Source organism: Haemorhous mexicanus, chromosome 1 (assembly GCF_027477595.1).
Source record: "Haemorhous mexicanus isolate bHaeMex1 chromosome 1, bHaeMex1.pri, whole genome shotgun sequence".
Taxonomy (NCBI): Eukaryota; Metazoa; Chordata; class Aves; order Passeriformes; family Fringillidae; genus Haemorhous; species Haemorhous mexicanus.
Window position 1 is genome coordinate 111,013,475 of NC_082341.1, and position 13,340 is coordinate 111,026,814.

Sequence of the window (13,340 nt, forward strand, 5' to 3'; positions counted from 1 at the left end):
TTCCTGTCATGGCTATAAAATTTTGCCAATAAAAGTATTGACAAATAAGCTAGTAAGATCTTGAAGATGAAATCGTGACATAGGATAAAAATAGTAAATACTGCTATGTTTCCCTTCTTGAGTATTGGAATTGTTAAAGGAATTTGAGGTTTTTAGAAATATTTATTTGTGGATAATTATTAAGTAAGCCATAGAGTTCTAAAGCACTCAGGATTATTGCATTAGATTATATTTGTCAGTATTTGAAACAGTTAATTATATTTTCATAGAAGTATATCAAGAAGGAATTTTATGTTTCAGCTTTTATATAGCATCTCAACTGAAAAAATTCATTTTAAAACATAGTTTGTTTTATACTAACTGCATTCTATATGTGTTCATTCAATTTTCAGTTAAGGTAGGTCTTGAAAAATCCTTCATAGATAGAACTTTAAAGAAAAGTTGTGTTGCTGATTTTCATTACATTGTGGATAAATGGTATTTTTTGAAGCTGTCATGCCAGCAAAACTTCAATAATACTTTATCCTCAGGTAGTGTATTTAGTATAGTTTACACAAAAGAAGAAATGTGCGTGTTTCCTTGTTTACTACTAAATTCAGCTTTTCAGTTGAGAGAAGTTGGAGAAGTAAGGCTGTAAATTTGTATGAATTCCACCCATTATTAATATATGGGATTAAAATCTAGGTTAGTTTCTTAGAACATAGCTATCAAGATTGATGGTTAAAAAGTAAACATAATTCATTATCTATGTTTGTGGAATCAAATAATTTCATGAGGTAAAAGTAGTGGCTGCAAGTGTTGATAGGACAAATAAATGTTTACCATTTTCTACAGTACTCATAAAAGGTCTTTATGAGAACATGTCAAGGACCAAGTGAAGGCAGCTTATTTTTGGCATTCAGAAGGCAATTCTTCCAAGTCCTATTTGATAACTTCTTCCTCTAAAGTGAATTCTTGCTACTTATATCACAGCATTAGCCTGGAGCACTCTTTCCTGTCTCAGTTACCCTGGTGGGGTGTTTTTTTTTTTTTTTTTTTTTTTTTTTTTTTTTTTTTTTTCTGCAATGCTTTTCCTCAGCTCTTGTGGTTGCTGGTTTGGGTGACCAATTATCTTCAAGATGAGATGTAAGGAAAGTATATGGGGGAAAAAAATGTTTTTCATAGGCATGTGCTGGAGATTTTTCTGTGAGTGAATATTTTAGAAGTGACAGACCATTCATTTGATGGATGGATCCAAGTTGTAGTTCAGACTGGATCAGTTTGATAGGTTGGTAGAATGTGAAGTGTAGTGCAGTTTTAACCAGAATCCTTCTTCCCTTACAGAAGTTTTTATTGGAAGTATTGGAAAATGTTAGTGATTAGTGATTTGAATGCTGTGTGGGTTCCTTCCATACAAGGGGTTTCACTAGTATCTAAAACAGATATTTAATATTCTTTTTTGGTTGCAGTTCCATCTGAGCACTGCTCAAGCATGCGGAAAAGGAATTTTGTCTCCTATCACAGGAAGAGTAGTTTCATCTAAAATATCTAATGCTCACAGCATTAGATATTTTACCCATCAGCCTGGGAAGAAATAATTGAAAATGAAGCCAAAATAAATCTATTTTGATTTCTCCCCCTGGCCAAAAATTGTCTTAATAGTTTCATTCATCTAGGAGTTGAGTTTTATATTCCTCAAGACTTCAGTGATACTCCTTTGTTTCATAGACGATCTTGTAGTTCTGCTACTTGCCTGTTTCTGAATGAAACCAAAGTTTTTGTATTTACCACTTTCTTTTTCTAATCTGATACAGAACAACGGCTATTACTGACTTGTTAAATGCACTAAGCACAAGCTATTTAAAACACTGTTAAAAATAACCCCCTCATCTTTAGCTTGTTACTACTGTGGGTCACAGACAGTATGTAATAGGTTCTGCTTGAAACCTTACTTGAAGACCTATCTTTCCTCATCTAAGCTTCCCCGCTCCACCTAAACTGGAGTTTTTGTGGCTTCAGGAGGTGGTGCCTTATATTAATACAATGCATCAAATCCTCCTTATATTCAAATATATCTATATATTATGTAATTTCTATATTATTTTATTAAAGCTAAACATGTATTCATATGTGTATATAAATGTGTATGCATTTGTGTGCATAGCTATAATTCTAAAAATTAAAAATGTGCTATGTATGCGAGAATTAATGAAGTTCACATGCACTGTCCTTATTGAGGATAAAAAAATAAATGCATGTGTTAAGTGCATGAGTACCACAATAAATGGAGGTGGATTTCTGTAGTATTTTTTCTAGTTGATGTCAAATAGGTATTTGGAACCAGTTTCATTTTCAGAGCAAAACTTCTTGTTTCATGAGCTCTGACCTTTATAAATAATAGGGAGATAAATGACCAAGAAGAAACCTACAAATTATTCTGAGAAGAGCATTCCAAAGTTTTTCATTTTTTATATGAAATGAAATACATTCTATTTTAAATGTTTTAATATTGGATAAATAATATAAGAAAGATAGCGATTTATGTCAAATACTGCTGAGATTTTCTCAGCACTTTATCTTCCATGGCAGTTTGGCTGTGTTTTACACAAGACAAGGTACAGTGTGTTTTAGAGAGCATCCTATTCTTAGTAGAATATTTCTCCTTTTCATGTTTTGCTTCTCTTTGTACCTTGTGAATTGATACAGAAGGAACTTTCGGATTTTGTGCTGACGTATAATACTGAAATGTAGAATGAATGTTAGTTTATGCTGTAGGTAGCTTTAAACTTGTGCGTGAAGATAGAGCTAAAAAGAAATTTTAAATTAAGTATGGGGAAGTTAAACTTTTATTTAATACATGGTTTCTTGTTCGTGATTTTTAACTGAGTCAGTCATATTAAAAGTGCATTTATTTTGGACTTTTTTCAAAGTACTGTGTGCCTCAAAGCTTGGCAGACTTGGCCTCTTCCAGTGTTAATGAGATTTTTTTCAGACAGAAAAAAGGAGAGTAAAATTTGAAAATACTGTACAGATTGGTTATTTTTGTCATGTTATCATCTCTTGCTTATGTTTGATCTATTCGCATACCTGTGACTTCAGATTTTGAGCTGAAGACATGACTGTGAAGTGTAGGCGTATTTTATATCCGTTGCCCCAGTTAGTTTTAGATTTGCATTGTATCTTGTGAAGAGAGCTTTATTCACTCTGCAGCTAGCATCTTAAATAGAGGCTGCTCTTGGAGCTGACCTGACTTCGCACATGTGTATGATTAGTTCTTTGGAGCAATAAATTCTGCTGGACTTTAAATCAAAAAATTAAAGTCCTGGAGTAAGAAACAGATTTTTAGGTATTGCTTTCCAATAGCAAGAAGTATGTCATCTTTATGTTCCTAAACTGGCAAGCAGGAGATTGTGGTTTAAAATAGAATTGTAATTTTTCCCCATGGTTTTCTTATTATTTAGGAGATCTCATTTTTTTTTTTTAGATTTGCAGATGGTTTGAACGGGTTGGCAGTGAAATTTCTAACTGTAGCAATTTAATTGAAAGGTGGGGTTTCTCACTTCTAGTAGTGCTAATGAGTGTCTTCAGGAAGTGTCTGCAGGACTCACCGGCTGTGTTGTCATGGTGGTCTCAGAGAGACAAGTTCTGAGGAAATTAGAGTGGTACAATTATTTTCTAAACCAGTCAAAGTGGTTTTTTGCTTTTATATTTGCAGTTCTGACAGTAAATGTAGGTTAAGCTTAGTTGAAGCTGAGTGCAAAGAGAGTCTGTTTTTAAAACCTCTTATTAAAGTATTATGTCAGAAAATGCTTTGGAAGAATACTTTTGTTCAAGTTGGTTTGGAGGATGAGTATAATCTCCACGAGCAGACCTATTATTAGGTGGCAGATTAACCTGTAGCTGTTGAGGTCGGTAACAAATTTATTATCTTTAGGTAGTAAATAATGTGCCCGACAGATACAAAATGGCAAATACAGTTCCTGCCCTGTAGAGTTTCCTTCCTTCTACAACATAAAAAAGGGGAGAGAGGTGCCCAGAAAGTAAACCTGCCCTGCCAGTACTATTCATGATTGTTTCTTTTTGGGTTTTGGGTTTTTTTGGCAAGTTCTGCTAGAAATTGCACCAGCCTTGAGGAAGAATACAAGAGACAATAAATCATTGGGAAGTGTTTATTTCACTGCTTACCTATCTTCTTTATAAATGCTGTAAGAGATGATTTTTACTGCATGTGGACAAAATGTTAAACACCAGCAGCTATTTATTTACAAATACACACTTGAAATTTTGGAATACAGAATTTGTTACACTCCTGGTTACCTTCTATCTTCAGGCTGCCTAGAAGTTGAGCTGGACTGAAGAGAGGAGTACATAATTGCTCTGAGCAGGTTTCATGTCCAGTTTTAACAGCTTGAGAAATCCTGTAGTGATCAATGCATAGCTACAGCTGGTTGAAGGGGACCAAATCCATTGAAGAGGTGATTTGGTTCCATTTTACCAGCTTTAGCAAAGCATTGGAGTGCAGGAAGCTTATAATTCAGTAACACATTTTAAAGCACGTGAGCAGTGCACAAAGAACACGAGGCTTTCTTCTGTGTTACACAATTTGTTTCTCGTCAATGCAAATTTTTAACTCTTTCCTAATTTGGAGATGGCACAATTAAAAGCTGTATAACAGAAAGGCCTGTACAGATTTGTTCTGTCCTTGAGTATTTCCTTGAGGATCTTTGGATGAGTTGCAAATCAAATCATAGTTACAGTTTAAACTTTTTCCTGTCTAGTGTAATCAAATTTTAGAATAGGTTAGAAACTGTAGTCTTAAAGCTTCCATCAGAAATAGATAGAGCTCCCTTACTCCTTTATGTTAAACTTTACTGGGGAAGAACATTTCAGTTTCTTGTCACCCTCCTCCCCCCCTTCCCCTCATTCATTTTCTGGCAGGTTCCCTTTTGCAGCTGCTTTTATGCTGTAGTTGGTTAGCACAAATATAAATGCCAAGTGCTTTCAATTCCATTGCTATATCTCTTGTTAGTAGTAACTTTTTAGGAATGATTATATAATATAGCAGAATAAATTTAATTTTTTACCTTGATAGCATATGTAAAAACATTTAATGCCAGAAAAAAACAGCTTTTAAAGATTTATCTGGGCTTGCATCTGATTTCTTCTCAACTAAAGTCCTTAATACAAAATTGTGCAAGCTCACAAAGCTTTTTTTTATGTCATACTGAATTCTTTCTGAGCTTTGACTGCAGTGGAAATTAGGGAACAACCTTAGTTCAAACTATTCTCTAGAAATGAGTATGTCAAGGATAGTTGATGTGTGTTTATTGCATAGTCTGATGATGGTGAGAAGATTTATGTAAATATATTCCCCAACACTATGTATCCTAATAGAAACGTAGCAGGTGTGTCACTTGGACTTAAGCATCAAGACGGCTATAAAATGAGTTTCTATTTTTACCAGTTATAGAGGAACTGTTTTACAGATACAGCTGCTCAAGTGCGCTTTTGGATGGCAATACAGTTTCATGTACTGGCCATATCGGGACAAAAAACGGCTGTGGAAAAAAAGCCGTGTAGCATTTGATAATGTCAGCATCTGTTATCCCTGTCAGTCACACAGTTGAAATGTTTGAGTTACAACTGTGTCAGCAGATGCCCAAAGTTCAACGTGTGCTCGGTTAAAATTGAACAGCTGATCTAAGTGATGGATGTGACATTTTAGAGTGACTGGGTATGTATTCTTAGAGATATGCTAACATGAACTAGCAGGAAGCTATGTCAACATATAATTTTAACTTTTGTATCACTCTGAACTGTCATTTTGTGTCAGAAAAATATTGCAATGTTATACAAGGGAGAACGCAGTATGATAAATTGTTACCAAAAACCTCTCGGATAAATTAAAGCTGTTAAAAAAATCTGTCCCATTTTATAGAAGAAGCTAAATCAATTGGTACTGAGCACAGGAACTCATCAGGAAAAGAAGAAAATGCTTAGCAATTAACCCCTCAGTGAAACTGCTAGTTATGCCAAATTGCTTCTGAGAGCATGATTGAGTTTAGTAGCCTTGCTTTATTCAGAAAAGCTACTGCAATTTGATTTGTTTCCCACGTTTTAATTTAGATGTTAAGATACTGTAGCCTTAGTGTCAAAATATCTGCTTGTAAGAGAGCTTTAACAAAAGTATTGAAACTTTGCTTTCTTAAGCAGGTAAGGTAATATTTCTGCTTGTATATATATATATATATTAATATGTAGTCTCAGGTGTTAAAAATATCAGGCTGTGTATATTATTAGCTGTTTGAGAATTATGTGAGTATTTAAAAATAAGTTCTCCATCTAAAAATCGGATATTGCCTTTGTTTTTTTTTCTTGTTTGTTTTGGTTGGCATTTTTTTCCTCACAGACATTTTAGTAAGCAAAGGGCTACAGTTAGAATCTTTATTCTAGGACAAATGTGCCTATTTATCGTGGATATATCCTATTTAATAACTGCTTTTAGAAGGCTGCTGTCATGAATAGAAATGGCTGGATTGATGAGTGGGGAGTTCTTTCCTCACGTTTTTCCCTTGTTCCTGGATTTGATGTTGAATATCTTTACTTAGGGATGGTATGCATCAATGTATTTTTATTAATATCAATTTTAGGACTTGAAACTATTGCGGGACTATTTCTCATGTAGTTCTTAAAAAATTTTTTTATGGCCTATTTTCTTAAATTTGGATTTAAAATAAGTTCAGCTAATTTGAAAATACTATTTAAGATAATGTACCTTTTAGGCTGTAGTTGTAATTTGTGTTTTCATTTAGGAATCTGTCAATAGCTTTAATCCGCTGACTAGCGACTATGGCCTAGAAATCTCTGTATTGTTACTTTCTGTGCATAAACCTGACACTGCACTTTGTATCGAAGAGCTCAGTGAGCATAATAAGTGCTGATTTGGAGAAAACTCTAACTTAAGTCTTATTAAATTGCAGAAGTTATACTCAATTATTTTGGCTGTCATTTTTTGTAGATCACACTATAATTTCTTAGCTGTTAATACTCGTCTCAGTTGCAACCTGTGGATTAAATGTTCTATGGTAGATGCAGATTTAAGTACTACCATCTGAACTACACAGAACAGGCTGCTGTGATTACTAGAACAGTGGCTTGTTTTTATGAGATGCATTTTGATAACTAGGCTTTTAAGTTTAGTTTAAGATCTGTGAAGTGAGGAGTAGGGGTAATGATGAATTTTGCAGCTATGCTGCAGTCTTAATTGGTGCATTTCAAGGTTTCATTTCCAGCCTTGCTTTGAATTCTGTTTGCAGCTAATTTTCTGCTTATCAGCTGTTAACAATTCTTCCTAGCCACTTTTATAGTCACTTAATTTAATGTTTTCTGATTTGCTGCTAACAAGTATGAGTTATTTTGGCAATACCAGCTGACCCTTAGCAAGCCAATTTGTCACATGAATGTCATTCAAACAAGAGGGAAACCTGTTTCTTCCAGCAGCTGTTTAGTTTCCTCTTACTGGTCGTTCCTTGCCTGCCAAAAATACATACTTCTTTACATTCCATAGCATTGTATGTTCATATGGGTACATAAAGAAGTATGTGCTCTGAGCAGGTACACACAGAGTTGCTTGACTGCCTGTCAGATGAACCTAAAAAGTATTTTGCTGCTTTTTCTTGCTGTCATTAGGTAAAACTGGCTGACAGTTCTCTGGAAGGTCAACAGTTCTGATAAACTGATGGTAGAAAATAAACTTACTATGCTAACTAAACTTTGCAATGCAATTTACCTGCACAGTGTCTTAAAGCTGGGCATAGTTCATTGGTTTGGGATGGCACTGATGTTAGAAGTGCTTTTCCATATTTTTGCCGCCTCTTGCTCTTCTAAGTGACCATGTTTAAGTAGAGAGTTGAATTGCTGGTAGGTTTGTAATGTCTTTTCTTAGAATTTGTAGTTGTAGTCCACTGTAAAAACTTCAGCTTCCTCCCAGGTCTTCTAGCAGATTTTCATGCTGGGGTACAGTTTGCATCTAGTGTCCTGAAGGGAAGCATAGACTGATATAAAATAGCAGTTATAAACTTATTTTCTCACCCCAAATCCCACTTTTGCATCCCATCCATTATTTTCTCACCCCAAATCCCACTTTTTGCATCCCATCCGTTATTCTGCAAACTCTTTGCAGGTTTATACTTATTTACACTGTATTTCAAAGTGATTTAAAAAACAAAACAAAAAATAAAGCAAAACAAACAAAAAAAACCAAAAAAAGCCCAACCCAAACACAAAAGCACATGTCACCAGTGATCCTGCTTATCCTAAAGATGATGACATTGAATTAAGAAAACAACCTCTAACTGCTGTGACAGGATTTGGATTGTTAGGCCGAAGGTCACATGTGAAAGCTAATACCTATTCAACACTTCTGCAAGCAGCTTTTCTTGTTTTTTAAAACTGGCACTCACCTGCTTCAGTCAAAGTCTTGTCCACCCTTGAAACATTTATGACAGCTAAAATAATTAACTAAAAAAATTAATCTAAACCAAATAAAAAACCTCATAGAATCAAAGCCCAAGTTTAACCCTGTTTTGTAAGATTTTTGTGCGACTTGGTTTGGAACAGTGGTTAAATATTTGATGTGCAGTACAGCTTTGACTTCTGAAGGACTGTCAGATATAGCTTATCGTTGCTTATTATGTATTTCAGGAGTTGGTTTGGGTTACAGTAAAGAGTAAGCTTTGTCTGTATAGCATTAAAAGGTAAATTTGAAATAAGCTGAACAATTAGTAACTGTAATAGTTGTAAGGAAAGCTGAGAGCAGAGGAAGTAAGAATTTCTGCAGCTCATGACAAAAACCTAGTGCAGCTGATAGAGAGCAAATCAGAGTGTAGCAGTAGCTAGCACAGTAGTACAAGGAGAATCAGCAATGCAGCATTAGAATCACAGCAGTCACATTCTAGTTTTTAAGTAGGCTGTTTTCATGTACGTCTGATATAAAGCACCTTGAAAATTTTGCTGAGACCTATTTGAGAACTCAGCATTACACTACCACACCGTTTATTAGATTTTCCTTTTCAAGTTTGTGCATTTTTAGTTGTGCATAGGAAGATAAGAATATATTTCACTGAAATGAACAACCAGTTAATGGCATTGCAATTTACTAGTTTATCTTCTTTAAAAAGAATTCTGCCTACTAAGCAAGTTGGGATTTGGTTTTTTTTGTTTTCTTCCCTTTTTTTTTGCTATGAAATTTGGACTAACAGTTGTTTTCTTTCAACCTGCTCTTTACACTACAAATGCTTGGTACTTTAGCACACTCAAAATTAAGCTGTTCCCAGAGTAGAGGGATTAATACAACAATTATAAAAACAGTCTAGTAAATAAGATATACATGCAGAAAGTCATAGGCATCCTTTAAACGTGCAGGTCTCCTGATGTTCTGTTACCTGTAAGCTTAGTATCATGCAGCATTTGCAGTTGGAAGAGAGGTAATGACCTAGAGACACATCAGCAGCAGCCATCTCATCCTGAGTGCTCTCACTCTATTCGCTGAATCAGCTCTTCGTTACATGGGAGGGGGAGGCAAGGGGGGGCGAATGTCGGTGCATACAGTACCTCACCACCTTAAATAGATAAAACTTAAAAGAAAAAAAAAAGACATGAAGATGGGTGCCTAATTGGCACCTTCTTTCTTTCCTTTGAATGCTAAAATATGGATGATGTTGTATAGAAATTATACCTTATGTCTGCTGGACTGAGAGTTAAGACTCCAAGGATAGATGCTAGGAAGCCAAGGGAAGGTGAACTTAGCCCACTGTCAGATGAAGATAATCACAGGCACAAAGGAAAATAAAAACCCAACAAAAGACCAAAACCAAGCCCCCAAAAGTTGGAGTTGCTTCCAAAAAAAAAAAATTAGAAAAAAGCACCAAAAAAATAGCGATCGTCTCCCCCCTCCCCCGGCAAATATTGGTTTCTTCTAGTTCCTTAGATATTGCACTGCATCTTTTCTTGCTTGAGGTTATGTTTCCAGGCTTAACTGTAGGCAGGTCTGTGTTGAAGCTACTTTCCATCTTCAGAGGTCAAGTCTGCTTGCGAGGTCAGGGCTCCCGCACACACACTACAGAAGTCACCAACCGTATTTCCCACTTAGAGGGCACGAGCAAAACTGTTACGGCTTTATAGGCAGCTAAGCATTTGAAACATGCACTCCCAGGCAAACAGGCTCTCTTGTGCCTCTCTCTTCCCTGACCATATTTAGTCAACCATTGCAAAAAATAGTCTCTCAGCTGTCGATTGTCGATCCGGCAGCGAAGGGAGCCTCTATCCAGCTCTCTGCCTATTGATTGTGCAGCCTGCACTTCCACCGCCGCTTAGCCATTTGTCCCCAGGTTTTTTTAGCACTGCCAAATAAAGCTCTCTCTCATGTTTCCAGTTAGATTTCCCAGGTTTTCACTGAGCTTGCGCTGCTACTAGTAAACCCTGATGAGGTTGTCACTATACTTAGAAACCTTTGGGGCGGGGGGGGGTGGGGGTGGGGGGAGGAGTGGGAGAGGGGAAAAAAAAAGGCAGCCCTGCTAGTAACAAGGCAGGGACTTCACGCAGATATAGAACAATAAATATCCTGCGCTGCCATGGCAGGTTGTGTAACCTGGTTTCTTGATCACTGAAAAATGCCGTGACTAGCATGTCGATTAACCCAAGGTCTGAGCAGCCTCAGTCGAAGTTTTCAATTGCAAATCATACAGTTATTTCATAAATAAGAAGTCAGTGCCCGTTTGTAGCCCTGCATTTCCATATTCAAATCAAGTTAGAAATTTTTTGAAAAAACTTTAATTAGTAAATTCATATAATTCCATACCATTATGTTTAATAATGCCATAGTATTTTGTTTCTAATGCTTATCCATAGAATTGCATCTAAAGAAAATAAATGCACATGTAATTAGGTGCTACTGTTCTTTAAAAAAACTGAATTGTTTCAGAAGAAAAGAAAAAAGAAATCAAGGGAACAGCTCATTGCATTAATCTTTCATGTTTACAAAATTGGCTCATGGTAAGACTAATAACTGCACATTCAAAATATGAAGAGGGATTTTCATATTCATGGGGAGTATATGCAATTTTTTTTCTTTAAAAAAGAATAACTGAAATTTAGTATTTAAATACAACAGTCAGGAGCCCAAATACTTCAAGACTTTCTCTGTATTTTGCAGACAAAATCTTTGCTTGGGAGCAAGAAGGATGAAAAAGGTGAAAATACCTCAATCTAAAATGAAACAAACTTGCTAAATCAAAATACCATTCAATTTATATAGATGTAATTAGTAGTTACAAAGTTCAGTATGGTAGGGTAGAGAGTGAATTGTAAAGTCCTGAGCAGACCAGTATTTTGGATTTATACTTCCCTTGCTGCTTCCTTTTATGTTGATTTTATCCTGTGCTTGGTAACTGCTTACCCTGTAACTTCTGTTGCTTTCTGGCTGAAGTCATATTTTTGCTTTTCTCTTTGTTTTCATAATTATTCACTGAAGACAAAGTGTTGTGCAATACATTCTTGTGAATTCCATGTAAATGTGTGTACCTCATTGTTTCTTTGGTTACATGTATAATGAAATTTATTTTTCAAAAGCAAGAGATGGTTGAAGATCTGAGAAGCAAAAAGAAGGAAACAGACTGCCTACTTAAACTTTTACTGACTAGACCATTGGTCAGATACAAATTCTATCTGCAACTCTAAATTCAAGTGTACAGTGTGCTCAGTAGTACCAGTCTAAAGTAATAATCTCTTCCTGTTGCTTGTTCCTGAGAGATAGACTTCCTTCTTCATTCTTCCAGTGGTTCTCTCTGTACTGCACAGTGAGTATGCTGTGAATCAGATCAGGGAGCTGATTTGGCTTGAAGTTGTGTGCTGACGTGCACTTACGATCTTATGGTTGCCAAAAATAGCGCTGTCCTGCTCCTGTGTTACTTCTTGCACTATGTTGGTACAAATGTTTCTTTGGCTTCACAGTGAGCCGGCTTGGAGTACTATTCCATATGAGAAATAATCCAGCAGAAGGGGATGACCTTTCAGATGCTGTGTTGGGACCACTTTTTGTGGGAGCTTTTTTTGAGAAGAGGTGGTAGTCAACGGGACAAGAAAGGGATTTAGTAAAATGTGGTTTTTCTTCTGTTACATTGTAAAATGCATGTCAGACTACGCAGTCTTGAAAGAAAACTTTGCCATGGAAGCTGTCTTTAAATCTGAATTGTTCCTTCAACTATTTGAGGCTCTAACAGGAGGCAGGTGAATGGGTTTAGCTGAGCCAGGGTTAGGAGTCTGGAGAGGAGTATGAGGAGGTGGAGGTGGCGTGTGGAGAATACTTCAAGCCAGGATTACTGTAAAATACATTATGAAACCATGTCACACTGAGACAGTGGAAACCTGAGTTGAGGGAGGAGAATGGCACGAAAGTAGAAAAACCTGTAATAGAAAGTGCAATGAATCATTACAACCTCTGGTGATAGGATTGCTGAGAAGTTTATGCTGATCTAAGACTTTGCTTCTGGAAAGGGCGGTCTGCCCTCCCTGCAGCTCTGGCTTTGTCATTCCCTTACTCCTATTGCTTCTAGTGTTCATGAAGTTGCGGGGTAGGTTGGATTATCTCATTGATCTTTCTGGAAGCAAACTTGCCAAATCAGGAGTCTGGCAGGTTGTTTCACTTGCTAGAAAATGATGTGTCTGTACAGCCAACATAATGCAGGAACTGAAGTGAAGGGAAAAAAGTGGAATTGTGTCTTTCAGTAGCAATTTAAGTTAAATCTGCTTATGCAGATTGTGAAGTAGCCTTTCTAATTTTTTCTGCCTAAGTATTTGTTTCTATAAAACCTTAACAAACAAACCCTGAAAGGCCAAACAAACAAACCCACCCCACCACTATCCCACAGACCCTGAACCTTCTTCATTTACCTCATTTTGCAGTCAAATTGCAGTTGGTGGCAGAGAATCTTCTCTAGTTTTTGTTCATGTTTTTTTAAAACAGGGTGAGGGAATGTTTTTGCAGTTAAGACTGCTAAATCTGGAATTGTTTTTATACAATGAGGTGTTGGCTTCATCTTGTTTACAAGTACTTTTATCTTGTAGATTTTTCAAATAAATCTGTTATTGTATGTTGCATTCTCAGATAGTACTGATGAGCATCTGTAAAAATTCTGTGAGCAAAGTACTGCGTAAAACCCAACATTTTATATGTAGGTTGGTAATGAATAATACACCATATGCTAACTTTTCATCGTAAGAATAATTTTATTTTGTATGTCTAATGTTGGCAACTGGTGTTGAAACAAGTGTTCTATGTGGCTAAAAGTAAATTAGTGTATTGT

General features: G+C 36.1%; 1 protein-coding gene and 1 long non-coding RNA gene across 5 annotated transcripts in view; one reads left to right on the forward strand and one right to left on the reverse strand.

The window, feature by feature from the left end:
* The window catches only part of MIB1 (MIB E3 ubiquitin protein ligase 1), a 77,982-nt gene that overhangs the window by 34,326 nt on the left and 30,316 nt on the right, over positions 1–13,340 (forward strand). The window lies entirely within an intron of this gene.
* On the reverse strand, positions 4,135–10,385 carry LOC132333755 (uncharacterized). The gene is made up of 3 exons (XR_009488258.1): positions 9,716–10,385; positions 9,423–9,614; positions 4,135–8,016 (listed from the first exon to the last, which is right to left on the reverse strand). It is a non-coding gene; the product is annotated as an uncharacterized LOC132333755 (long non-coding RNA).